At 39.7% G+C, this 25,907-nt stretch overlaps 2 pseudogenes; both read right to left on the bottom strand.

Moving 5' to 3' along the window:
- Positions 1-6,733: 6,733 nt before the first annotated feature.
- Positions 6,734-6,852, bottom strand: LOC111731585 (annotated as a pseudogene).
- A 9,513-nt stretch (positions 6,853-16,365) lies between these two features.
- Positions 16,366-16,484, bottom strand: LOC111731590 (annotated as a pseudogene).
- Between the last annotated feature and the right edge of the window lie 9,423 nt (positions 16,485-25,907).

The following is a 25,907-nucleotide window of genomic DNA, read 5'->3' as shown; positions in this document are numbered from 1 at the left end:
TTTTCCACTTCTTTTCTGACACTTCGTTATTAAACTATAGGAATGCTATGGATTTTTGAATGTTGATTTTGTATCCAGAGACTTTACTGTATTTGCTTATTGTTTCTAGTAGTGTTCTTGTGGAGTCTTTAGGGTTTTCTATATAGAGAATCATGTCATCTGCAAATATTGACAGTTCGACTTCTTCATTTCCTATTTTTTTTATTATTTATTATTATTTACGCCTACTGCACCTGGTCCTCCTAGGTGCTCTCCCATCCAAGTACTAACCAGACCTGATCCTGCTTAGCTTCTGAGATCAAACATCGGCCTTGTTCAGGGTGGCATGGCCATAAACCATGACCATGGCTCCACTGGGGCACAAATGCAGGACCTTCTGTGTATAAAGCAGACATATTAACCGCTACACTATGGAACCATGTCCTCTTCGTTTCCTATTTGGATGACTTTTATGTCTACTCTTGTCTGACTGCACTCGCTAGGACCTCCAATGTTATCTTGAATAAAAGTGGCGATAGTGGACAGCCTTGACTTGTTCCTGATCTTAGAGGGAAGGTGTTTAGTTTTTCACCATTGAATATAATGTTGGCTGAGAGTTTGTCATATGTGGCCTTCATTATATTAAGGTATTTTCCTTCTATACTGATTTTGTTAAGTGTTTCGATCATAGATGGGTGCTGTATCTTGTTGAAGACTTTTTTTGCATCTATTGATATGATCATATGATTCTTATTTTTTAAATTGTTTATGTGGTATATCACATTAATTGATTTGTGTATGTTGAGCCATCCCTGTGCCCCTGGGATGAAGCCCACTTGATCGTGGTGTATAATCTTTTTAATATGTTGCTATATTCGGTTCACTAGTATCTTATTTAGGATTTTTGCATCTGTGTTCATGAGTGATATTGGTCTGCAGTTTTCTTTTTTGCATGTGTTATCTTTACCAGGTTTTGGTAGCAGAGTAATATTGGCATCATAAAATGAGTTGGGAAGTATTGCCTCCTCTTTGATTTTTTTGGAAGAGTTTGAGGAGAATAAGTATTAAATCTTCTTTGCATGTTTGGTAGAATTCACTAGTGAAGCCATCTGGTCCTGAAGTTCTTTACTTTTTGGCAGGTTTTTGATGATTGTTTCAATTTCCATTCTGCTGATCGGTCTATTTAGATTTTCCAGTTCTTCTTGATTCAGTCTAAGATTATATTTTTCTAAGTACTGGTCCATTTCTTCTAGGTTGTTGAAGTTGTTGTTTTATACTTTTTCATAGTAATCTTATATGATCATTTGTATTTCTGTGGTGTCTATCGTAATTTCCCCTTTCATACCAGATTTTGTTTATTTGTGTCCTTTCTCTTTTTTCTTTAGTGAGTCTAGACACAGGTTTGTAAATATTATTTACTTTCTCAGAGAACCAACTCTTTGTTGCATTTATTTTTTCTATTTTTTTAAAATTTCATTTATTTCTGCTCTAATTTTGATTATTTCTTTTCTTTGCTAATCTTAGACTTCATTTGTTCTTCCTTTTTTATTTTTTTAAGATGAAATGTTAGGTTGTTTATTTGGGCTCATTCTTGTTTTTGGAAGTAGGCCTGTAATGATACGAAGTTTCCTCTCATGACCGCTTTTGCCATGTCGCAAAAGTTTTGATATGTTGTACTATCATTATCATTCATTTTTATGTATTTTTTGATCTCGCTTTTTATTTCTTCTCTGTCCCAGTTATTCTTCAGTAGCCTGTCGTTTAATCTCCATGAATTTGTGGTTCTTTCTGCTTTCTTTTTACAGTTGTTCTTTAGTTTCAAAGCATTATCATCAGAGAATATGTTTGGCATGATGTAACCCTCTTATATTTGTTGAGGCTATCTCTGTGTTCCGGTATGTGGTCAATTCTTGAGAATGTGCCATGTGCACTAGAGAAGAATGTATAAGCAGCTGTTTTGGGATGGAAGGCTCTGTAAATGTCAGTTATGTCCAGTTGGCCTAATGTGTTATTTATGGATGTTATTTCCTTATTTATTTTCTGTTTGGATGATCTGTCCATATCTGACATTGGGGTATTTAGGTCCGCTACTATAATAGTGTTTTGGTCTGTTTCTCCATTTAGTTCTGTCAGTAATGCTTTACATATTTTGGGGCTCCCTGATTGGGAGCATAGATATGAATAAGTGTTATGTCTTCGTGGTGCATGATTCCCTTTATCATTTTGAAGTGTCCCTCAGTATCTTTCTTCATCTTTTTTATTTTGAAGTCTATTCCGTCTGTTATTAGTACCACTACTTCCACTTTTCCTGAATGCCATTTGCTTGAAATATCATTTTCCACCCTTTCACTTTGAGTCTATATTTGTCTTTAGAGCTGAGATGTGTCTCCTGAAGGCAGCATAGGTTGGTTTTTGGTTTTTGATCCATTCTGCAACTCTGTGCCTTTTTATTGGTGAGTTCAATCTGTTTACATTTACATTTAGGGTGATTATTGAAATATGAGATCTTCTTATAGCCATTTTATCTTTTGCTTTCTGGTAGCTCCGTATTTTCATTGCTTCCTTGCCTTGTGCTTCTGCTTTCTTTATTTTGATTGGCTTTTGTAGGTTTTCCCTTTGGTCCTTCTTATTTTATGTTATTTACAACGGTTCTGAATCTTTGCCGTGTGGTTACCATTATGAATATGTAAAGGATAGTTATATATATATACAGTCATCCATTTTCTTCAGCACGTGCCTTATCTCTATTCTCCTTTGCGAATTTGGATCTTTGAATCCTCCCCTTTTCAGTCATTGTTGTCTCATTTTGTCTCTATGTATGCTGAATGTTCATTACTATCTTGCTATAGCAAATCTCTTCGTATTATTTAAGCTTATAATGCTCTGTTCCTAGTAAGGGTTGCATTCCTCTGCTTTTATCAGCCTGCTAGTCAGCTTACTCTTAATTATGTTTTTGTTGTTGTTGTTGTTGTTATGTTGTTTTAGGTGAGCTCTCCCCTTTCAGTATTTCCTGTAGTACAGGCCTTGTAGTGGAGCATTCTCTCAATTTTTGTATGTCTGGAAAGGTCTTTGTTTCTCCTTCATATCTAAAAGAGAGTTTTGCTGGATACATTATTCTTGGCTGGTAATTCCTTTCATTTAATAGTTTGAATATTTGATTCCATTCCTTTCTGGCTTGTATGGTTTGTGCTGAGAAGTCCAACGATAATCTAATGAGTTTTCATTATAGGTTACCGTCTTCTTTTCCTTGGCTGCCCTGAGAATTCTTTCTTTGTCGTTGATTTTTGATAATTTTAATACAATATGTCTTGGAGAAGGCCTTTTTGGGTTGAGATTATTGGGTGTTCTATTGACTTCTTGAATTCCAAGCTCCAGCTCCTTCCTTAGATGGGAAATTCTCGTCAATCTTTTGTCTAAAAACACTTTCTAATCCCTGCTCCTTTTCCTCCTCTTCAAGAATTCCCGTTATACTTATGTTTCTTCTTCCAATGCTATCAGCTAGTTCTTCTATTCCTCTTTCATTATTTTTCATTCTTCGGTTTCTCTCTTCTTCCTTCTGATTTATTTCTAGATTTCTATCTTCGATATCACTGATCCTTTCCTATATTTGGTTTACTCTATTTCCCAAGCTCGTTGTTTTATTTTTCAACTCTTTCAGTGTGTTCTTTATTCTCCAGATGTCTATTTTGTTCTTTTTGAGGGTTTCAATCTCCTTGCTAAAGAACTCATTCTGCTCATCTAGTTGTTTTTTTAAATTCCTGATATTGTTGATATGATTTGTTTCGGATCTCACTGAGTTTTTTCAGAATTCTCTGTCATTTAAGTCACATATTTCTATGTCTGTAAACTTATTTTCTGGAGATTTTTCTCTTTCTTGAATGCCTTGTCACCTTGGTTGTTCATGGTATTTAATGGACTATTTCTCTGCCTGGGCATTAATGGAAGTGTATTTTGCTGTTTTTTCCAGAAAGAAGATTTACTATATAAAGGTCTCTCTTTTGCCTGTTGCAAAGAATGCGCTTTCTTTTGGTTTCCACTAGGTGGCATCTAAGCCTCTTGGATCTCTGCTTTATATAAAGTCTTTATAATGTCTTTTTTTCTCTTATAGATGTTTAATCATGCTCACTACCCTCTGTCTCAGTTCCTGTCAGTGTTAGCAACAGTTTTGGTAGCATTTGCTCAGATTCCCCTGGGGCTCTGCGGTGTCTTGTCTCGGAGGGTATGGGGGGGGAGGGGTCCTCTTGGTTGAGGGATAGGGGCCGTGGCTCAGCCTCAGTTTTGCAATCTCGGCCAGTAAAAGTCAACTGTTGTTTCTTTGCCACCCCCGCTTTTCTGCTATCCCTGTTTCTCTGCCTTCTGTCCTCATGACTGGGCACTGCTGCTGGCTGTGTGGAGCTCACAGCACTCCCAGGCAGGGCTGTTCAGGGAACCCATCACTTCTCCCCTCCCATCCTCCTACAAGAAGCTCCAGCTGCGAGCAGCATTTTCTTTGTTTTTCCCAGTCCACCGCCCGACATTTGGGGTTCTAACCTGTGGTAGGTCTTATGTGCAGATCCCACGCTCAGATGTGCTGTTGTGCACTTTGGGTGTTTTTTGTTGAGTTTTAGATATTCAACTTATTGTTGTTTCAAGGGGAGAGGACTGGGAACATCTCTCACTCTGCCATTTTTAATACAATCTGGGCTTCATTTATTTTAAACCTGCACTTTTCTAGAAAAGAAAACTGAGTTCTAATTTTTATTTTTGAGTAATAGTGTTGTATTTTTGCTTGTATAGGAATTGTGTAATGCCTTTTATTCTTTCTCTGAGAATGAGAATCCTATTTATGTTCCATGAGTATGCTGAAATACTAGTTATTTTATGAGACATTATTGATTTCTACTTTTCCACAGATATCAGAATAAATTTCTTCCTCTTTAATATTCTCAAGGCTGTTTCATTATACATCTATTCTAGAACTTAATTTGAATTTGCTTTCTGAATTCACTTATTTATTGAGCACCTACTATTTAACAGGCACTGGTCTAGACTTAGGGATAGAAGAGTGAACAAAATAGACAAAGTCTCCAGTCTCATGGAGATTATATTCTAGTGGACGAGAACAGATAATAAATGAATAAGTATAAGAGGAAGACAAAGCAAGTTAGGGATTTAGAGAGTGTTGGGGAGAGATGGGTTTCTATTTTTTATTGGGTGATTGGGGAGGAGGAATGCCCTGTTGGGAAGGTGACATTTTAGCAAAAATCTTTAGGAAGGGAGGGAGTGAGCTAGGTAGATATTTTGAAGAAGAGTATTCCAAGCAGAGAGAAGAACAAGTACAAAGGACTTAAGGCAGGATTGTGCTTAGCATTTTTGGAGGAATAGCAACAAGGATGGAAATGTGAAGTGACTGAGGAGGAAAGCAGAAGGAGATGAGATCTGGTTGTGGAAAAGACTTGGATTTTTACTCTGGGTGAGAGGTGAAATCACTAGAAAGTGCTGGGATGAGGAGTGACAGGGCTGTAGTGTTGAAAATAGACTGTTGGCAGTCAAAGGGTGAAGAAGAGATTATGGGGGCTTCCATTAGGAAGTAGTGAGAAGTGATCATATTCTGGATATATTTTGAAAAGTAGAGCAGAATTGCAGAATTGATGGATTAGACATGGGGATATCAGAAATCAGGGATGACACCAATGTTTCTCCCCTTAACAGCTAGAAAAATAAATATGCTATATATCAAGATTAGGGCGATGGTTCAAGGAGCAGGCGACGAGGGCAAGATTAGGAGTTTTGTTTTGAACTTGTTAATGATTTTTCACTTTAAAAATAATGTTAAACTTAAATATCATATTCAAATGGAAAAATGGTCATTGAATTTTCACGAAGTGACTGCACCTGTAACCTACAGCCAGACCAAGAAATTAAACACTACATCAGACACAGAAGTAGGGATTTCAAGTAGGCATTGGATATACAAGTCTGTGGTTCAGGGGAGATATAAATTTCAAGTTTGTCAGCATATAGATGGTTGTTAAAACCATAAGACAAGATGAAATCACCTAGGAACTGGATGTAGATAGAGAAGAGAAGAGGTCTGAGGACTATGCTGTGGAACCTCCTAAAATCATTTATTTATTTATTTATTCATTCATTCATTCATTCATTCATTTATTTATTTTATATTACTTTCAGGTATACAGTACATTGGTTAGACATTCATATAATTTATGTAGTGATACCCCTGATTAGTCTAGAACCTATCTGGAACTACACACAGCCATTACAATATTATCGACGATATTCCTTATGCTGTACTCTGCATACCCATGACTGTTTTGTAACTACTAATTTGTGCTTCTTCATCTCTTCACTTTTTTCACACAGCCCTACAACATCTCTCCCATTTGGCAATCACCAGTTTGTTCTCTGTATCTGTGAGTCTGTTTTTGTTTAATTTGTTCATTTCTTTTTGTTCCTGAGATTCTGCATAAAAGTGAAATCATGTAATATTCATCTTTCTTTGTCTGACTTATTTCACTCAATATAATACCCTCTAGGTCCATTTATGTCATTGAAAATGGTAAGAGTCCATTTATTTATTTATTTATTTATTTATTTATTTATTTATTTATTCATTTATTATCTATCTATCATCTATCTATCTATCTATCTATCTATCTATCTATCTATCTATTTTAAGCGAGGTAACCCTTGGTCGACCTCACAGATTGTAAGGACCTTGTCAGCTTACAATTCCTTATTTTTTTATTTTTTACGCCTACAGCACCTGGTCTTTCTAGGTGGTCTCCCATCCAAGTATTAACCAGGCCCAACCCTGCTTAGCTTCCAAGATCAGATGGGATCGGTCTTGTTCAGGGTGGCATGGCCGTAGACTAAGATTTCATTTTTTTAATGGCTGAGTAATATTCCATTTTATATATGTATTATAACTTCTTTATCCAATTGTCTATTGATGGGTACTCAGGTTGCTTCCATATCTTGGCTATTGTGAATAGCGTTGCAGTGAACACATGGTTGCATAAATCTTTACAAATTAGTGTTTCGGTTCTCTTTGGATAAATACCCCAAAAGGCAATTGCTGGGTCAAAAGGTAGTTCTATTTTGACTTTTTCTCAGGAACCTCCAAACTATTTCCCATATGGCTGTACCAATTTTCAGTCGCACCAACAGTTTATGAGGGTAAGGGCTCCTAACATTTAATGATTAGAGAGATGAAGAGGACATAGCAAAGGAGACTGAAGAGGAGCATACAGTGAAGTAGGAGACCCAAGAGGGTGAGAAGAAAGAAGGAGCAACTACTAAGTACAGGAACTCTGCTAGGTATTGGGAATAAAGCAGCAAACAAGATCGATCATGTGTCTGCCCTCGTGGAGCTTATGTCAAGTGGGGTATACAGACAGGTAAACAAAAACTTCTATCTATCAATATCTATCTATCATCTATCTATCTATCTATCTATCTATCTATCTATCTATCTATCTATCTATCTATCTATCTAATCTATCATCTATCATCTCTCTCATGATGAAGTATAATACATGCTCTGAAGGAAAAGCATAATGACAATATTTATGGGGGAATCTGATTTAGTTAGAAATGGCTTCTTTGAGTGATGTTTAAGTTGAAGCTTGAAGGATGAAAAGGGATTATCTAAGATAAAATTTGAGGGTTGTATTAGTTTGCTAAGGCAGCCATACCACAATACCATAAGCTAGATGGCTTAAAACAACCGAATTTTATTCTCTCACTATTCTAGCAGCTGGAAGCCAGAGATCAGGGTGCAGTAAGGCCATGCTTCCTCTGAAATCTCTCGGGAAGAATCCTTTCTTGCCTCTTCCAGCTTCTGGTAGCCCAAGCATTCATTGGCTTGTGGCTGCATTACTCCAAACTTTGCTCCAGTATTCATATGGCCTTCTTCTCTTTGTGTATGTCTCCGTGTCCTCTCTTTTTTTAATGATATTTTTTGTTTTTCAATTATAGTTGACATACAATATCATAAAATATTGTATTACAATAATACAATATTATATTTGTTTCAAGTGTACAGTATAGTGATTAGAATCTATATAACTCACAAAGTGATTGCCCCGCTTAAATATTTATTACAACATTGTTAACTATTTTCCTTATGCTATATTATATATCTCCGTGTGTTTATTTTGTAACTATCCATTTGTATTTCTTAATTCCTTTGCCTTTTTCACTGACCCCTACAACCATCCTCCCATCTAGTGACCCTCAAAATATTCTCTGTATCTATACGTTTGTTTAGTTTTCTTTTGTTGTCATTTATTTTGTTATTTAGATTCCACATGTATGTGAAATCATATGGCATTTGTCTTTCTTTATCTGACTTACTTCACTCAGCACAATATCCTCTAGGTCTATGATACAATATATTTTTTCATCCTTTTACTTTTAGTCCGTGTGTAAGGGTCTTGTTTCCTTATCCATTCAGTCTTTCTATCTTTTGATTAGAGCACTTAATTCTTTTTCATTTGAAGTACTTATTGATAGATATGTAGTTATTGTCAATCTTTATTCATGTTTTTCATACATGTTTTTTTCTTCTTAAAGGAGTCCCTCCAACATTTTCTGTAATACTGCCTTGGTGGTGATGAATTCCTTTAGCTTTTTCTCATCTGGTAAGCTGTTTGTCTATCCTTCAATATTAAATGATAGTTTTGCTAGGTAATCTTGGTTGTAGATCCTGGGTTTTCATCACTTGGAATACCTTGTACTGAGCCCTTTTGTCCTGCGAAGTTTCTTTCGAGAAATCAGCTGCCAGTCTTATCTGTGCTCCCTTGTAGGTAACTAACTGTTTTTCTGTTGCTGCTTTTAAGGTTCTCTCTTTGTCTTTAATCTTTAGCATTTTAAAGATGATGTGTCTTGGTGTGGGTCTCTTTGAGTTCATCTTTTTTGGGACTCTCTGAGCTTCCTGGGATTGTATGTCTATTTCCTTCACCAAGTTAGGGAAGTTTTTCATCATTATTTCTTCAAAAAGGTTTTCAAGTACTGGCTCTCTCTCTTCTCCTTCTAGTACCCCTATAATGCAAATGTTGTTATATTTGATTTTGTTCCATAGGCTCCTTAAGTTATCTTCATGTTTTTGGATCTTTTTCTTGTTGTGGTTCTGATTGGGTGTCTTCCATTACCCCATCCTTTATATCCATGATTGGATCCTCCACTTCATCCACTATGTCGATTCTCTCTAATATACTCTTCATCACAGATATAGTATTCTTCATTTCTGACTGGTTCCCTTTTATAATTTCCATTTCCATTTTTTATGGTTTTTTTTATCTCTTTGTTACAGTTATCACTGAGTTCATCTACTCTTCCCCTAAGTTCATTGAACATTCTTATAACCAGTGTTTTAAACTCTGCATCTCTTAGATTCCTTGACTCCACTTTGTTTAGATCTTTTTCTTGAGCTCTGTTCTGTTCTTTCATGTGGGACATGCTTCTTTGTCTCCCTATTTTGGCAGCCTTTCTGTGCCTGTTTCTATGTATTAGGTAATTTTCCTAAGTCTCCCAGTCTTAGTAGTGTGGTTTTGTGTAGTAGCTGTCCTGTGGGGCTCAATGGCACAGTCCTGAGAAGGGTTCAGCTACAGGCCAAATTTAGCCCCAGCCTGTACCCCTCCAGGGCCACCTGGTAAGAGTCAGCAAGCAATCCACAGATGGCTGCCACCTGTGCTGTGCTTATAGCTGCCTCAAGAGGCCACACCAGAAACCGAGGCTGGCTGCTGCCAGTGCGGGGCTAGTAGCTGCTCAGCAAGGGGCACAGGGCACTCGGAGGAAACCACTATATATGGCTTGGGTAGGGATGCAAGATAGTAGGGGTGGAGTTTCAGGGAATCATCTGGGCAGAGCGACCTCTGTTATACAGTTTGATGATGTCTCAGCTATGATGGCAACTGTGTCCACACACTGGGAGTGGGGAGGACTCAACAGAGAAACAATGGATATAGCTAGCACTTCTGCCTGGGAGAAAGCAACCCTTGTGGCCCTCACCCCAAAGCCCGACAACTCAGTGTCCCCCCATATGTCCCTGGTGCTCCCCAAGCAGCCGCCTCAGCACTGGAGCTCAGAGCGAGCAAGTTTGTCACTGTGAAAGTTTGGTAATGGTCCCTTTAAGAGGAATGTCTGCACCTGCCGTCTGTAGCTGCCCTAGCTTCTGTCTTCTGTCTCGCTCAGCCCGCGTGGGGCTGGGAAGCCTCTTGTCTCCGCCCCCTCCTACTGTTCCAAGGTGATTTCTTATTTCTCTCCCTAGTGTAGGACTTCCGTTCATCCAGGCCGTTTGCTTGCTGTTTACTCCATGGTTTCGTCACAATTTTGGTGTGATCGCAAGAGGAGATGGACAACGCCTCTAACCTCTATGACATCTTGACTGGTCTCTGTGTTTTCTCTTCTTAAGGACACCCATCATTGGATTTAGGGCCCACCCTAAATCTAGCATGATTTCATCTTGAGATCCTTAACTAATTAAATATGCAAAAGATCCTATTTCCAAGTAAGCATACAGTCTGAGGTTCTGAGTAGGTATGAATTTCAACTCACTACAAGGAATAAACAGAAGAAATATGTTTGAAGCAGTGGTGTGCTGGGACTGGCTCAAACCTGCTCGCAAGAGCCAATTGTTAAATTTTCAGCAGTGTCGTTATCTGGTTAACTTTACATTGGTAGCTTGAAATTGGCAATGATGAGAGTATTTACACTGTGGAAATTGGCAAATGCTACAAATCAGGTTTGTTTATTTTTCTTCTGGAGAAGCAATTGTTAAATATTCAACCAAAACATCGTTTGTTTGATGACCTCGAGTCAAAAAAGAGATGTGCCTAGTATGGCTGGCCCATAATGAAATGTGGCTGGAGAAGTGTGGAGAAAGCCATACAGGGCCTTGAAGACCATAATAAGGATTTTGGATTTTAACTCAAGTGCACCTGGGGGCTATCTGAGAGTTTTAATCAGGAGAGGGGAGAGATCAGATTTGTGTTACTGTTGTTTATGCGCCAGTCTTTTCCATCCAAGAGCAAGCTCCTTGAAAGGGATTTCATCTTTATTATTTTTCATATTCCCCATGAAATTTTACACAAAGCAGACATTTGATAAATGCAAGTTAATTTAAATGGGGTTTTATAAATACCTTGCAGGTTGGTAAAAACAATAATTAGTGATTCCAGCAAACATGATCAATCAGGAATATGTCATGGAGGAATCACAGGACAGTTCTATCATTATTGTATGCCATCCATTTAGTAGACATGCATTTAGAACTTACTGTCTACATGTACTGTAGGGATACAGTAGTGAAGAAGGCATGGTCCTACCTATAAGATGGAATCTTGTTAAGGGCACATCAAAAGCTTGTCAGAGTGCCTTGTGATAATCTGTGTGACAAAGTAAACATGAGAAGATCTCTTGAATTTGGAGGGCTTGGGAAAGCTGCCATAGGAAGCATAAGTTTTAGAGAAAATATTACTATCTAAACTGTGTTCTGAGTTCAAAATTGTCCTCTGAAAAAAGTGGTATGCAGACTTTGAGGAATGAGGGATCTGAAAGGCTTTGAGACTTTGAAATGATCTTAGAGGCTTGTTGTATCCTCTATTTGCCCACATTTACTGTTTTTGTCACTTTTAACCCTTTCAGATGTGGTAGGAAGAGTTCCAAGATGGCTCTCAATGAGCCTCATCCTTATATAATTTTCCCTCCTTTGAATGTGGTTGGAACCTGTGAATACGATAAGATATTCTGTGCTGATGTTATGTTATATAGCAAAAGGGAGATTATCCTGGGTGGGCCTGACCTAATCAGGTGAACCCTTTTAAAGTAAAGCGTGTCCTCTGGTTGGCCACAGAAGAAGAGGGCAGAGATTTAAAGCACAAGAAAGATTCAATGCACTGTTGCTGACTTGGAGATGAAAGGGGAAGTGTGAGGAAGAATGTGAGTGCATTTCTAAAAGCAGAGCATAGTCCCCAGCTGAGAACCAAATAAGAAATGGAAATCCCAGTCCTACGGCTTCAAGGAGCAGAATTCTGCCAGCAATTAGAATGAGCTTGGAAGTGGATTTTCTCCCCAGAGCTTCCAGACAAGAACCCGGCCAGGCCAACACCTTGATTTCAAGCATGTCATACCCTTAGCAGAGAACCAGCCATGCCATGACTGACTTCTAACCTGCAGAACTGTGAGATACTAAATCTGTATTGCTGTAGTTACTACATTTGTGGTAATTTCTTACCTAACAACATAAAACTAATACAAGAGTCTCCACCCTGGAGAGCTGGTTCAGGAATAGTAAGAAAAAATTTTTTTTTGCTCATTTTTCTAAGGAGAAGTGAGGAAGGTACAGTGTTAGTTCACAGAAGAGGAGAATGACTCTTACTCACCAAAGATGACTCTTATCAGTGGAGATGACACTGACTTGAATCTGCATAATAAACCCAACTAAACAACCTTTATTTACTATTAGTTTCTCCCATATATTTACCTTCCCACAATTTACTGGCCCTAGGAGCCCAAATCCCTTTTCCTTTGTCCAGTCACTTTTCTATGATTTATCACTCTTTTGTTAAAATGGTATATAAGCTCCTGTGTCTAACCACCACTTTGGAGTTTTCACTTCTCTCTTGTATAGCTTCTCCCACCACACATTCAATTAAAAATATCAATTAAATATGTGTGCCTTTTTCTCTTGTTAATCTGCCTTTTGTCAGTTTAACTCACAGGCTTCAGGTAATAAACCTAAGAGGGCAGAGGAAAAGTTTTTTCTCCCCTCCAGTGATGGTAATTATTATGAAGAAAATAAAAGAAAGTAATGAGATAGGTGATTGAGGAAGGTGACTTCAGATACGGTAGTTAGGGCAGGTTTCTCTTAGTTGAGACCTATAAGATATAAAAGGCACAGGCCATACCAATAATGTAGGGAGGAGGCAAGAGAATTAAAATGTTAATCAAGCTACAATTGGAGACTGCAATACGCTGATCAGCCTTGTGGCCAGGCCAGGATGACTCCTTCAGAACAAAGGAAGATTTCTGCTGGATTACTAACAACCCATTCTCCCGTGAAGGGGAACCAGGAGCCAAGAGTCATTCCCTATGGCTAAAACCAGGGGAACCTATAGATTAAAGGCTGGGAACTGCCAGCAGGCCTTTCACTCAACATATTCTTACCTTTTCATCGGCTACATACTCTTCCCCTTCCTCACTGTATATACATATCAAAAAAAATGGGAATTAAGAATGACATATAAACTGAATTCTCTGAACACTCAGGGCCCCTCTCAGTGCCTTTACTCTGTCTCTCTGTCTCTTGCACTGTCCCTCTCACTCTCTGCCTCTGAGAGGAGACCACACTCTGTGGAGTGTTATCTCTTTTCTAATAACTTTCCTTTCAATTCTAATTTTGGTGCGTGTGTTAAATTCTTTCTATACTCTCGGCCAAAGTACTCTCTTCTTCTCCCGGTGCAGAGCTTGGCCTCCCCCTACCAACTCAGGGAAATTTACCCTGTCTTGCATCAAGACCTCAGGAAATACATTTTAGGCAGAGGGAATAGCAAATGAAAAATTCTTGAGTTAGACATCAGCCTGGAGTATTCAACAGGCAGAAAGAAGGCCAGGGTGTTTGGAACAGAGTGGTCTAGGGAAGGAGTTGAATTAAATGAGGTCAGAAATGTTGGGAAGGGCCAGACGGTGGGATCTTATAGGCCAATGGTTCCCAAACTTGAGAATCACTTGGAGGGCCTGTTAAAGTACAAGTTCTTGGACCCCATACCTAGAGTTTCTGATTCTGGGGATCTAGTGTGCATCAAAGAATTTGCATCTTGGAATGATCTGAGTTTTATGCTGTTTTGCTACTTTTTGGATGAAACAACTGATGTCACCGAGCCTCAATTTCCTACATGAATATTAAATTTCAAAAATAAAAACTTCATAAGGTGTTAGATGATCTCATATCTGTGCTAGAACTGGGAAAATGTAAAGTCTTATGATTTTTAAAGATTACATTTATGGGCTGCAAACAAAGGAAATCCCAACTGTAGTTGTGGGATGTGGTAAATGAAAGAAGGACATAAATAAAAAAGGAGGAAGCATGAAGAGTTGCAGATGGGCATGATTTTTAAAAAATTAAATTTAAGTTAAAAATATTTAAATTGAGAGTCCAACTTGGGCCAGAGGTTAGATTTTTAGACTTAGCTCTAATGCCTTAATCTTGAATTCACTTATTCATAGAATTGTGTGACTTTGATCTTTAAGAAATATAACACTCTATTAAAGGCTCAAAAGACTTTTGTCAGAGATGACCAGTAAGTAACTCTTAAAACCTTTTTGAAATGGAAATGATTCGAACTACCCAATATTTCACCCATCAGGGGAGAGGATTTCGTGAGGCTCACTCTAGGGGCTATCTAACTGTACTCTTAATGCTGATAACAGCTGAGAATTTAACCTAAAGGCATTTGAGCATAATGTGTATGTCCAGGAAGAGTCAATATTGGTTTAATTATACATAACACAATTGAGAAAGATTGGAGGTAGAAAGAGGGGTGTGTGTGTGTGTGTGTGTGTGTGTGTGTTTACATGTATGTAGGACACTTCTGTTTCCAGTCTGATACCAGTCTGAGGAAATCTACCTGATCTATGGAGAAGTTGAAGAGGAAAATGGTAGTTAAAGCACTCCTGTTTTCTTAAATGCCTTGAGGACTGGTGTCAACTAGTTCTCACACCATTTATGGGCTAGAGAGCTGAACAGCCTTATAGTTATATATTTAGGAAATCCTCTGTGTCTTGGTTTGGTAAGAGTATAGTAGTAACCCCCAAGTGCTTTATGTTTGAACTGTTTGAAACTAGAACTTGATGACAGAAGGACTTTCTATGAAGATTTCTAAGGAAAGGGTAAACTCTTGTCTTATGGGAATAGTGTCTGTGTCATGATTTGTGGATGTGGGCTAAATCAGAGTTTCAAGATATATCCAAACTGGCCGGTCAAATCCTCCTTCACTCATGTTCTCAAGAGAAGAGACAGGTTGCAGAGGCTTTGTTTGGGTATCTCTTATTGGAATTCAAATATTTTGGGAGGCTGTTACACTTTCAATTATGATAATAAGGTAACAGGGATTGAGGAGATTGACACCTAGAGCAGGTGGGGTAGGAACCCAGAAGGGGAAAAAGGTGGTAATGTCAGAAGAGGTGGGCTGGTTCCAAAGGGCAGACTTTGACCACTTCAAAGTGTGTCCTCGAACTTTCTCCACCCCAGATGTAGTAGGTGCTATATGATGAGGGGCCAGAGTTGGGTAGGACTCAGGTTACTTACACTAGATACTGGCTTCATCATGGTGTCATCTCGATAAAATATTTTTTGTTTTGCATTGTATAGGCTAAATACGTACCTGATATCAGTTCTATTGACATTTCTCTCATATGTTCAACAACTACAGAATATGTTTTTCCCCTCCAGGAGGTTGTACTATAAGACTCATTCTCCTCATGCATCCTCTCCTCTCCCTGCCTGCCCTCAAAACTCCATCAAGTCTGCCTCTTGAAGGAGGTTATTTCAGGATGGAAAATTTGCAATACAGGTACTGCTGGCAAACCAGGGAGGTAGTAGACAAAGATCTTTGTTTATGGAATTAAACACAGTTGGATCACAAGTTATCTCTGTATTTATAAGATCTGTAATGTCAAGCACTCCTGTATTAGTAAAAGTTAAGACAACAAAACAGAAATTACTTTTGGCATTTCAATCAAAAAGGGTGATAATACAGAGACTTAGGTGCTTGTCTCTTCTCTTGAGAACATGAGTGAAGGAGGATTTGACCGGCCAGTTTGGATGACTGTTGAAAGGAGTGGAGAAGCAAAGTTCAGGAGGAGCCACTGCTAACTCTCAGGTTTACTGCTAGCTTTTGGATACTCAGGAAGTTACCTCAGCTCTCCAGGTAAGGAATTGCAGGAGACTTCCACTGAAGGTCACAACTGCCAGCAACATCAGGGAGAGTGATTAGCAGAGAAACACCTGGAAACTGATGAAAAAAATTCATATATGTTGACATATATAGTTCTAACTGTGGGTGCTTTTTCTTCACCTTACAAATTTTGTGCATAACCATTTTAATGTAGGGATGAAGCAAGAGAACTAAAATGTTAAATCAAGCTATATTCAGAGACTGCAATATGCTGATCAGCCCTACAGCCGGACCACGAGGAAACCTGTAGAACAAAGGAAAATTTCTGTTGGGATTACTAACAAACTGTTTCTCCACATCTTTTTTTTTTTTTTTTTTTTTTTTAGATGAGGCAACCCTTGGTTGACCTCACAGATTGCAAGGACCTTGTCAGCTTACAATCCCTTATTTATTTATTTGTTTGTTTATTATTTTTGTTAATTTTTTACTCCTACAGCACCTGGTCTTCCTAGGTGGTCTCCCATCCAAGTACTAACCAGGCCTGAACCTGCTTAGCTTCTGAGATCAGACTGGATCAGGCTTGTTCAGGGTAGCATGGCCATAGATGTTTCCCCACATCTTAAAGGGAAAACAGATGCTTTAAGTGGTACCCTACAAAAAGTAAAATCATTCATTCCCTACAGCTAAAACCATGGGGAACCTATGGATCAAAGGCCGAGAATTGCTAGCAGGCCTTTCATGCTACATTTTCTTACCTTTTCAGCTACATACTCTTATCTCTCCTCACTGTATGCCCATACTATCAAAGGAAGATGGGTATACAAAGTCTTTAAACTGTAATTCACAGAAACTAAGAATGATATATAAACTGGATTCCCTGACACTCGAGGCTTTTTTTGTCTTGGCTTTTTGTCTTTGCTTTCTCTTGTCTTCACTTTTTCTCTTCTCTAAAAAACTTTCCTTTTGACTCTAACTTTGGCGTGCACTTGAATTCTGTCTAGCATTCAGCAGAGAACCGTTTTCTCTCTCAGACCAGGGATTGAGCACCCCACCTCCACCTCCACTCAGGGAATTTGTCCTGTCCTGCTTCATCTTTTCTGGCTAACCACAAAGGCACCAAAGGACATAAATCAAGCCAAGTTCACCATGGCTTTTATCTAATTCTTAGAGAGTGGCTGAGATACTTTTCTGAGTCTTGCAGATGAATTGGCCTTGGGAAAACAGTTGACAACATTTCCAGGGATCTGGTAAGAGGCTAGCCCTCTAACCAAGCAGGAGTCCACTGGTCCTGTCTGCTTTCCCTGCTTCTCTTCCTCTAACTTCCCTGAAACTTGGGGTCACATTGGAATTGCAGAGAAGACTCACTGAGGGACCCCATCTGAACTCCAAATTAAAAGACTGCACACCACCTTTTGGCCTCAACAGGACTGGTAAACCCCGGCGGGGCGCGGTGGGGGAGTATTCTGTTCCTTCCACTAGGCCCTTTGCTTTCATTTTCTCTGGGGGCGCTCCACCAGGGAAGCAGTGGGCTGCAGGAGCTTGCCTGAGATATCTCCTCCACCTTGCGCCTTAGTGTTTTCTTCTTTCCCCTCTCTAACGGGAACTTATAATGGGGAGGAGGCGACGTCAAGGTAGCTGCTCCAGCAAAACTCTCCTAACTCCCTCCTCTGTCCTGTCTTCATTTCTCTATTGGCTCCTGGATACCGGAGCAATCTCAGAAGTGGCCCAAATCGCTCAGAATTGGGCACTGGGCTGGCCAACCCCAATTGCACTGGGTCCCTGGCCTCCATCCTGAGCAGTGCGGGATTCCAAAGTAGTTTGTCCCCAAGGAACTGGCCTTCTCTCTCTCTCTCTCTCTCTCTCTCTCTCTCTCTCTCTCTCTCAGCCATGGTGGTAGAACCTGTGCACACTCATGGTGGGAGCCCAGGGCCTCCGCCTGCAACCCCCTCTCTCTTGGAGCAGCGGGTGGTAGCTCCCTATACAGGCTTGGGGCAGTTACAGGCCCAGACCCATGCTGCATTCGTTCCCCTCTGTTCCCCTCTGCCGGGAAGGCGAAAAACCTGCTGCACATACATTTTTCTTCTATCCGAGCCCGTCCTCTTTAGTTTCAGCCCATAGCAGCTGAGTTGGAGCACCCATAGAACTCATGCACTTGCCTCTCTGTCAGTCAGACCCGGGTCACTGCCCAAAGTCTAGGGAGGGCGGGCATGCACTCCCTAGCTGGCCAGGCCAGTTGCGCTCCCTCCGCCTCCCTTCCACTTTCCTTGCAGCAGGCGCACACAGAAGGGTTGGGGCCCTAGCCGCTGGAAAGACAAAGGGCGGTGCCCAACTTCAGGCGCAGCCTCCAATGTAGCAGTGAATGCATGCCTCTTAGCCGGCGTAAAGTGCTTTCAGACTCAGAACAGACAAGATCATGTCCCCTGGTATTTTAGGGGTTACAGTTTAGCACTTTTACCCAGGCTGCCTAGGTTCAATTCCCATTCAGGGAAACTGTTTACCTACACCTCCCCCAACCCCAGTGGCACACGTGGTCGCTGCCCTGGCAGGCACCGGCAGAGAAGACAGGAATCAAAGCCTAGTATAGCAGGTGGCAGCACTTCCTCTCAGCAAGGACCCATAGAGGCCCCACCTCCTTCCAAACTAAAGATTGGAGGGGGACAATACATCCCAAAGAACTTTCCATTGTGATGCATCTTAAATAATTGGTACCAATTCAAATTAGACAATCTTCAAAGGAAAAAAAAACTCATAATTTTCAGTAATTCTGTTGGGCCATAATATAGGCTTGAGGACCAAGAAGTTTGACCTATAAATAATTCTCTAGACTATAATACTATCCTACAATTAGATTTTTGCAAGAAGCAGGAAAAGCAGGAAGAAATCGCTTTTAGGCTTCTTTACCAAGATCCAGACCTCTGAACAGTTGTAGAATGTGCCTAGCCCATATGAAGACTAAATCACTGGGAGGCCTTCAAGATTCAGACTTTTTAGATGATCCAATCCCCTAAAGACCCCCAAATCAAGAATCAACTTCTCCTCTTTCACTCTCACACTCTGAGGGGAAACTAAGGTCTTCATAGACCCCATCTACTCTACAACTCCCCGAAGAAACTACTCCTGCTAGCACCCCCTGAAGTGGTGCCCCATATCAGCCTCCACATGATAAGATATGTCCCCTCATGGAATTTGTAAATGCTGATGGGGGAATAACAAGAGTACATATTTCATTTTCTATGGCAGATTCTCTGAAAATTCTAACAAATTTACTGATGAATTTGAAAGAATCACTATAACTTGTGACTTAACTTGGCAAGATTTGCACATTTTATTATCCATATTGTACTGTAGAAGAAAAACAGAATTATTGGAACAACCAGGGGTCACACTGACAGCACTGCTGCCTGCAGTGAAGGTCACGATGTCTACCAAACAGGAGGGAATGCGGTCCCAGACCAGGACCCTCAATGGAATTACCAGAGGGGGACTCAGGATCTAGAATACAGAAACCATATACATCATAGAGAGAATGAAAAAATGTATTATTAAGCCTGTTAATTATGACAAAATATGAGACGTCACCCAAGGGAGAGATGAAAACTCTGCCTTATTTCAAGGCTATCTAATGGAAGCCCTTAGGAAATATATCAATGCAGATTCCACAACTCAGAAGGACAAATATTACTAGGGACTCATTTTATCTCCCAGTTGGCTCTTGATATAAGGAGAAAATAACAGAAGACTGCTCTAGGGACCCAGACCACTATGAACCAACTTTTAGACGTGGCCTTTGCTGTCTATAATAATTGGGTTGTGCAGAGGAAGCAGAAAAGACCAAATGAAATAGACAAAAGGCTCGTATGTTAGCCAAAGCTATGAGTCCCCTGCCACCTCAGGGAAACCCTCATTTTGGATATAAAACTTTCAATTATAATGTGAAGGGACAATCAGCATCCCTCACTCATAAGACTTATGGCAGTAACTGCTGCAACCAGTGTGGGCTAGAAGGGCACGGGAGAAAGAACTGCCCACAGCTATGATACCAAAGAGGAACCCCTGGGCCTTGCCCCCTGTGCAAACAGGAGAGCCACTGGTGGCAGGACTGAAGGGAATTGGGGACTCCTGAGTCAATAATGGCATAAAGGGGAAGCGACTGATGGAGTCCGAGGCCCTCACTGGCTCCTATGGAACAATTTTCCATCTCTGCCAATGAGCCTCGAGTGGCCCTTGTTGTGGCAGGTAAGAATATTGAATTCTTACTTGATACAGGAGCCACTTACTCTGTTGTAACCCAATTTTCTGGGCCATCATCCTCACAAACATGTTTAATTCCTGGAATTGATGGCCACTCCAAAAGTAAAAGGTTTGTAACCCCCATAAATTGCCTGCTAGGGGACCTTGTGTTTACCCACCAATTTTTACTTATGCTTGAATGTCCAATCCCTCTATTAGGATAAGATTTACTATAACTAATGCATACCATTATTCACTTTGGCACTCCACAACCAAATTTATCAGCCCACATTTCAAGATCCTTATTCCACTTACGAGATCCTGTGCAATTGATACCCCCAATATTAGCTTACAGATTGATCCTAGAATTTGGGCCACAGAAGTCCCTGGAAGAGCTATAATGTCATTCCTATTAAAATACAACTAAAACCTAATACTAATTATCCACATAAAAAACAGTATCCATTCAAGACAGAGGCACAATGGGGTATACAATCAGTAGTGGAAAAATTCTTAAAATATGGACTGCTAAAGCCATGCTAGTCACTTTATAATACCCCTATTCTACCAATATAAAGCCTAATGAGGAATACAGATTTGTCCAAGATTTAAGGGCAATAAATGAGGCCATAGTCTCAATTCATCCAATCGTCCCCAGTCCCTACACCCTTCTGACTCAGATTCCAAACAATGATCATTGGTTTACAGTTTTAGAGCTTAAAGATGCTTTCTTCTGCATCCCTATACATCCTGAGAGCCAATATTTATTTGCACTTGAATAGAATGATCCCAACACACATAAAACCTCTAAATACACTTGGACAGTCCTACCCCAAGGTTTCTGAGATAGCTTCCATTTGTTTTGGAATGCTCTGGCCCAGGAACTCAGGAGTTTAAAATTAACAGATGATTTTCTTATTCAATATGTAGATGATTTGTTAATAACAAGCCTAAGAAAAGAAAGTTGTGATTCTAACACTATCCAAGTTTTAAAGTTCTTGGGAAAACAGAGATACCAGGTGTCTTTGCAAAAGGCACAAATTTCCCTCCAGAAAGTTAAATACCTAATGTATGTTTTAACACAGGGGCCAGGGCTTTGTCTTCCAAATGAAAGGAAGCTATATTAATAATAAAGCCCTCTCAGACAAAGAAACAGTTAAGAACCATTTTCTCTCTTATTGCAGGGCTTTAATTCCCACCATCTTGGGGAATTTGCCCTGTCCTGCATTATCTTCATTAGGGGAATCTAAAATGAATCCAGGATCCTTCTGGTGAAGAAGTCTGGGAAATGTGATTTCCAAACTTCTAACTCCTGAAAACCAGGAGAGGCATAAAAGGAGGTGCAAGAATGCTGAGTGCAAGCACAGTCTATGTCCAACACAATGAGCCATTATGTCCTTGAGCCTGTGTTATCATCAGTAAAATAGAAGTCATAATATTCACAACTATGGCTATCACCAAACAAATGTATGCAAAACAACTGCTACAAACCTAAAAAACCATTTGTCCCTTTTCTTCTACTAAAATCATCATTCAATCACAGAAAACCAAAAAAAACTTTTTGAAACAAAAACAAAATGTTTGTGCCACTCATTTTTTGTTAAATGTAAGAATAATGTTCACAATATGCCACTCAAAAATATGTTACTCTGGCATAAGGATTATTTTGGGCTGAAGGCAATTGAGAAGAAGAAGACACAAGAAAAATTCTGCTCTCTCCTCTACCAGAAAGGGTAGAATTATTCTTAATTACTGGAGAAAACTCTAGACCAAAGGAATCTACATAACAAACTTTATTAACTAGATCTTATTTTCCGTTAGTTTCCCCATACGTTTACCTTTCCACAATTTGCCTCTGCTCAAAATTCAAAGTCCTTGTCCTGTATCTTGTCACTTCTCTAAAATTTATTTTTGTTAAGATGTTATATAAGTCCAAGTTCTAAACACCCTTTTGCATTACTCATCTCTGAGTATTCCTGTGTTTATGTACAATGCACATGTTAATAAACTTTATCTCTTGTTAATTTGTCTTTTGTCAGTCTAATTTGCAAGGCCCCAAATGGACAAACTAGAAAGGTAGAGAAAAAAGTTAAGTTTTTCTTCCCTTACAATAATAAACGTTGATTGTAAAAATTTTGAAAATACCATCAAAGAAAAAATGCTCGGGACAATTCAGGAGATGATTTTGTTCAGGCTATTAAAATAGGGAAAATGTTTGTGAATAAGGAACATCTCAATGAAAAAAGAAAACAGAAATTTTATAGAGGCAAGCAAACAGGGTAGTAATGGGGCAGAGTAGACAGGGAGTCTTATGGGAGTCTTGAAGAGCCCCAAGGAAGGGTGTAAGTGGGTCTAATCTCTGGCTGCCAAGGGCAAGGTGGTCCTTTGCCTTTATTCTTTTCTGGAAAAGGCTGGGGGATTTCTTAATCTTTGCTACTTTATAAGAACACAGGGCTCAGATAAAACTCAATATGGTCAGTCCCTCCTTTTGTTCAAGACAAATATCACAAATCACTTAATAACTCAGAGATGATCATAAACCTCCTGAGTGGAGGAAGTAGGGTCTAAGAAATAGTCTTTCTGGGACACTTGTGGCATTGTTCCTATAAAAGCAGTTAAACCGTCTGTTGAGATTTGTGGGCAAAAGTAAGTTGTTTTAGGATCTCAGAGATCAAGCATTTCAAGAGTGGTGTCTGAAGAGAAAAAGATAAACATCAATATAAAAATAAAAATTTACATAAAGTAAAGAGCCAGGAAGTGGATACTAAGGGTAACCAGTCCACTAGATTCCAAGAAATGGGTGAAAGGAAAATCTTTAACTCAGGAGTCAAGAGAATTGTAGATACTTGACAAATTTCTTGGCATCTTGAATGTGGTTATTGATTACAAAGATGTCAGAGAAGTTATGGGGAACAAATGTATATCCGTTGCTTCTGACTATTGAGTATGCACCCTCTCTAGAGGCCAGAATTATGTAAACGCCAGTTGATGAGGCAGCACAGCTCATTAACTTTCTTGAAGCTCTCAAGTTAGTATGTCATGCTCTTGGTCATGTTGTCCACAGTCTTGGTTACCTTTCATATACGAGCATGCATGACTTGAGCATTTCACTGGACTTATTTAGAGGTCCAGACGGTGGCTTGTCTAGGCAGAATTCCAATCATGCCTGGTCTGCTGTGATAATGAGTCCTTTAAGGTTTATATCAGGTCTTCGAGACTCTACTTGCAAGTTTTCTTCAGGTTCTGAGGGAAAAGGCCAGCTGCAAGAGAGCCCAGAGTCTCAACAGTGATCTGGGCAGTCAGATTTTAGTTCTTGGTGACTGAGTCAGGCAGGAGGGAGAAAAATTGAATATATTAGCTGGGAGGTTTGTAGTCAGATATTGAGGAAAACTGGAAGAATGGACAATTGGATAAGCATGCACAATTTTGTCAAATTTTCAAGATCCAGTCAAATTTTCAAGTAGGAACCAAAAGTAGTTTTTCCAGAGAGAGAAGTCAATTAAATTTCCATCACACAAGATAGAGTTTGGTTATCAACCAGGTACCTGCAATTTACAAAGAAATGCAAAATAGTTCAAAGATAATGAACAGAACCAGAATCTGATCACTAAGAAGGTTGTAAAAGATGCAGAGTTCTCCAATGAAACAAATTTTTTCTGCAATACTGAAAAGTATTCACTTACCAATTCTGTGAACATTTGTTATATAGTTGATACCATAATGAATATTCAATTCAGTATTTTAATTTATATGCTTTTTTTACTCTCAATTAAAAAGGAGTTCTTTAGAAGGGAAAAATGTTATATATGTATAAAATGACACATCACTCTGAAAACAAGTTATTTTAAATAGAAAGTAAGGAAATGATACTATAAAATGCCAAATATTTCTATACTGGACTCTCATAAGTGAATTTTCACATATTTACTTTCTCATCCCACCAGCAAGAACATAGACTGAGAAGCCCTTTATTGAGGTACAGGTATGAGTGTATTTTGATCCTAATTGGAAACAAGAGTTTTATCTGCTTCAGTGAAAGGAAAAGCTGAAGAAACACAGCAGCCATTTTTCCTGATAATTTGATGTTATGATTCAATACAGGGTTGGAGAATTATGCCTCTCGGGCCAAATCAAACTTTTGGGGAGAAAAAGATCCTTTTTCTCTACCCTCTTAGGTCCAGTGCTTGGAGGCCTGCAAATTAAACCAACAAAAGAAAAACTAGCAAGAAAAAAGACAAATTTTTATCCACATAGATATTTGTAGTTCACAGAAAAATGTAACTCAAGGAGGCAGTTAGAATTTGGAGCTTATATATCATTTCAGTAGAGGATGGAGAAGAGCAGAGGAGCACTTATGGGAGGACAAAAGACTTCTTAGAAGAAAGAAAGGGCACTTAGAGAGAGACATATTTGGCATTTTATAGTATCATTTCCTTCCTTTCTATTTCCCAATTTATATCCTGTTGATTTTTAAACTTTGGTTGTGAGGACTGTTTGGCAAGGGGCTGACCCTATAAAGCAGGATTTGCTTTAACAGGGCTGTGGTGCTTGCCCAGTCTGCCTTTTGGGTATTTTGTCCTCAGACACAGCTCCAAGTGGTGCTCCAGCTTGGTCTGAGCCAGGCACTGAGCGTGCGGGCCCTGGGAACTTCTGGGGGTCCTGCCACAGGCCACGTTCAGCCATAATTTGTGCCCTGCCCAGGGCCATCTGGTAAGAGTCACCAAGCAATTCTCAAATGACTGCCACTCACGCTGTGCTTGGAGATGCCTCAAGAGGCCAAGTTCTGAACTGAGGCTGGCTGCTGCTAGTGTTGGGTTTGGGGCTGCTTAGTAAAAGGAACAGGGCATACTGAGGCCAGATGCCATTTGTTTGGGGTTTATGATCCTTTGAGAGGTTTTAGGAAAGTCTGCAGCATGAGTTAAGATAGGCTGTATGGAAAAACCACTGAAAGCAGTTTGGGTGGGCCTGCAAGTTAGAAGGGAATCACCAGGGCAGGACCAACAGTTTTAGCCAGGTTAATGGAGACTCAGATATGGCGGCTGCCTGCGTATGTCTACTGGGAGTGGGGAGGGCTCAACAAAGGAACAATGGATTCTGTCAGCACTTGTGTCTGAGAGAAAGCTGCCCCTCCAGCCTTCGCCCTGAAGCCAAACAATTCAGTTCCTCTCCATATTTTCATGGTGTTTTTCAAGCTGCGCTTTCAGTGCTGGAGGTCAGACAGAGCAAGTGAGTCCATTAGTAAGTCTGTGCCCAAGCCCTTTAAGAGGAATGCCTAGAACTCCAGCCATCTTCTGTCTCACTCAGCCACAATCTCTGCTGATTTCTGTGGCCAGAAGTTGTGGGGATTTCTCTTTCTGGCACTGGAACCCTGGGCTGGGGAGCCTGGTGTGGGGCTGGGACCCTTCGCTCCTCTAGGGGGACCTCTGCAGTCAGGATATCACTCCTGATTTTTACCTGTCACACGCTGGTGTAGGACCAGCTTGATCTGCTTCTCTACCCCTCCTACCAGTCTCTATTTGATTTCTCCTCTATGTCCTCAGTGTAGGACTTCTGTTCAGTGATTCTCAGTGATGGTCATTCTGTAGATTAGTTTTAATCTTGATGTGGTCCTGAGTAGAGGCAAACACAACATTTACCTACTCTGCCATCTTGACTGGAAGCCGAACTAATTATTTTTTTAAAAAATGATCCAACTGTTCCCAGCTCTGGTTTTGAGACTTTACAGTTAAAACACAAAATTTTAAGAACTGTCATGGTATCTTTAACAGTTTTGAAACCTATATTTTTCCATTTTAATTT

The sequence above is a fragment of the Pteropus vampyrus genome, unplaced genomic scaffold (assembly GCF_000151845.1).
Source record: "Pteropus vampyrus isolate Shadow unplaced genomic scaffold, Pvam_2.0 Scaffold387, whole genome shotgun sequence".
In the NCBI taxonomy this organism is placed as follows: Eukaryota; Metazoa; Chordata; class Mammalia; order Chiroptera; family Pteropodidae; genus Pteropus; species Pteropus vampyrus.
Note: the sequence above shows the minus strand (reverse complement) of the source record. Positions and strands in the feature narration are given on the sequence as shown.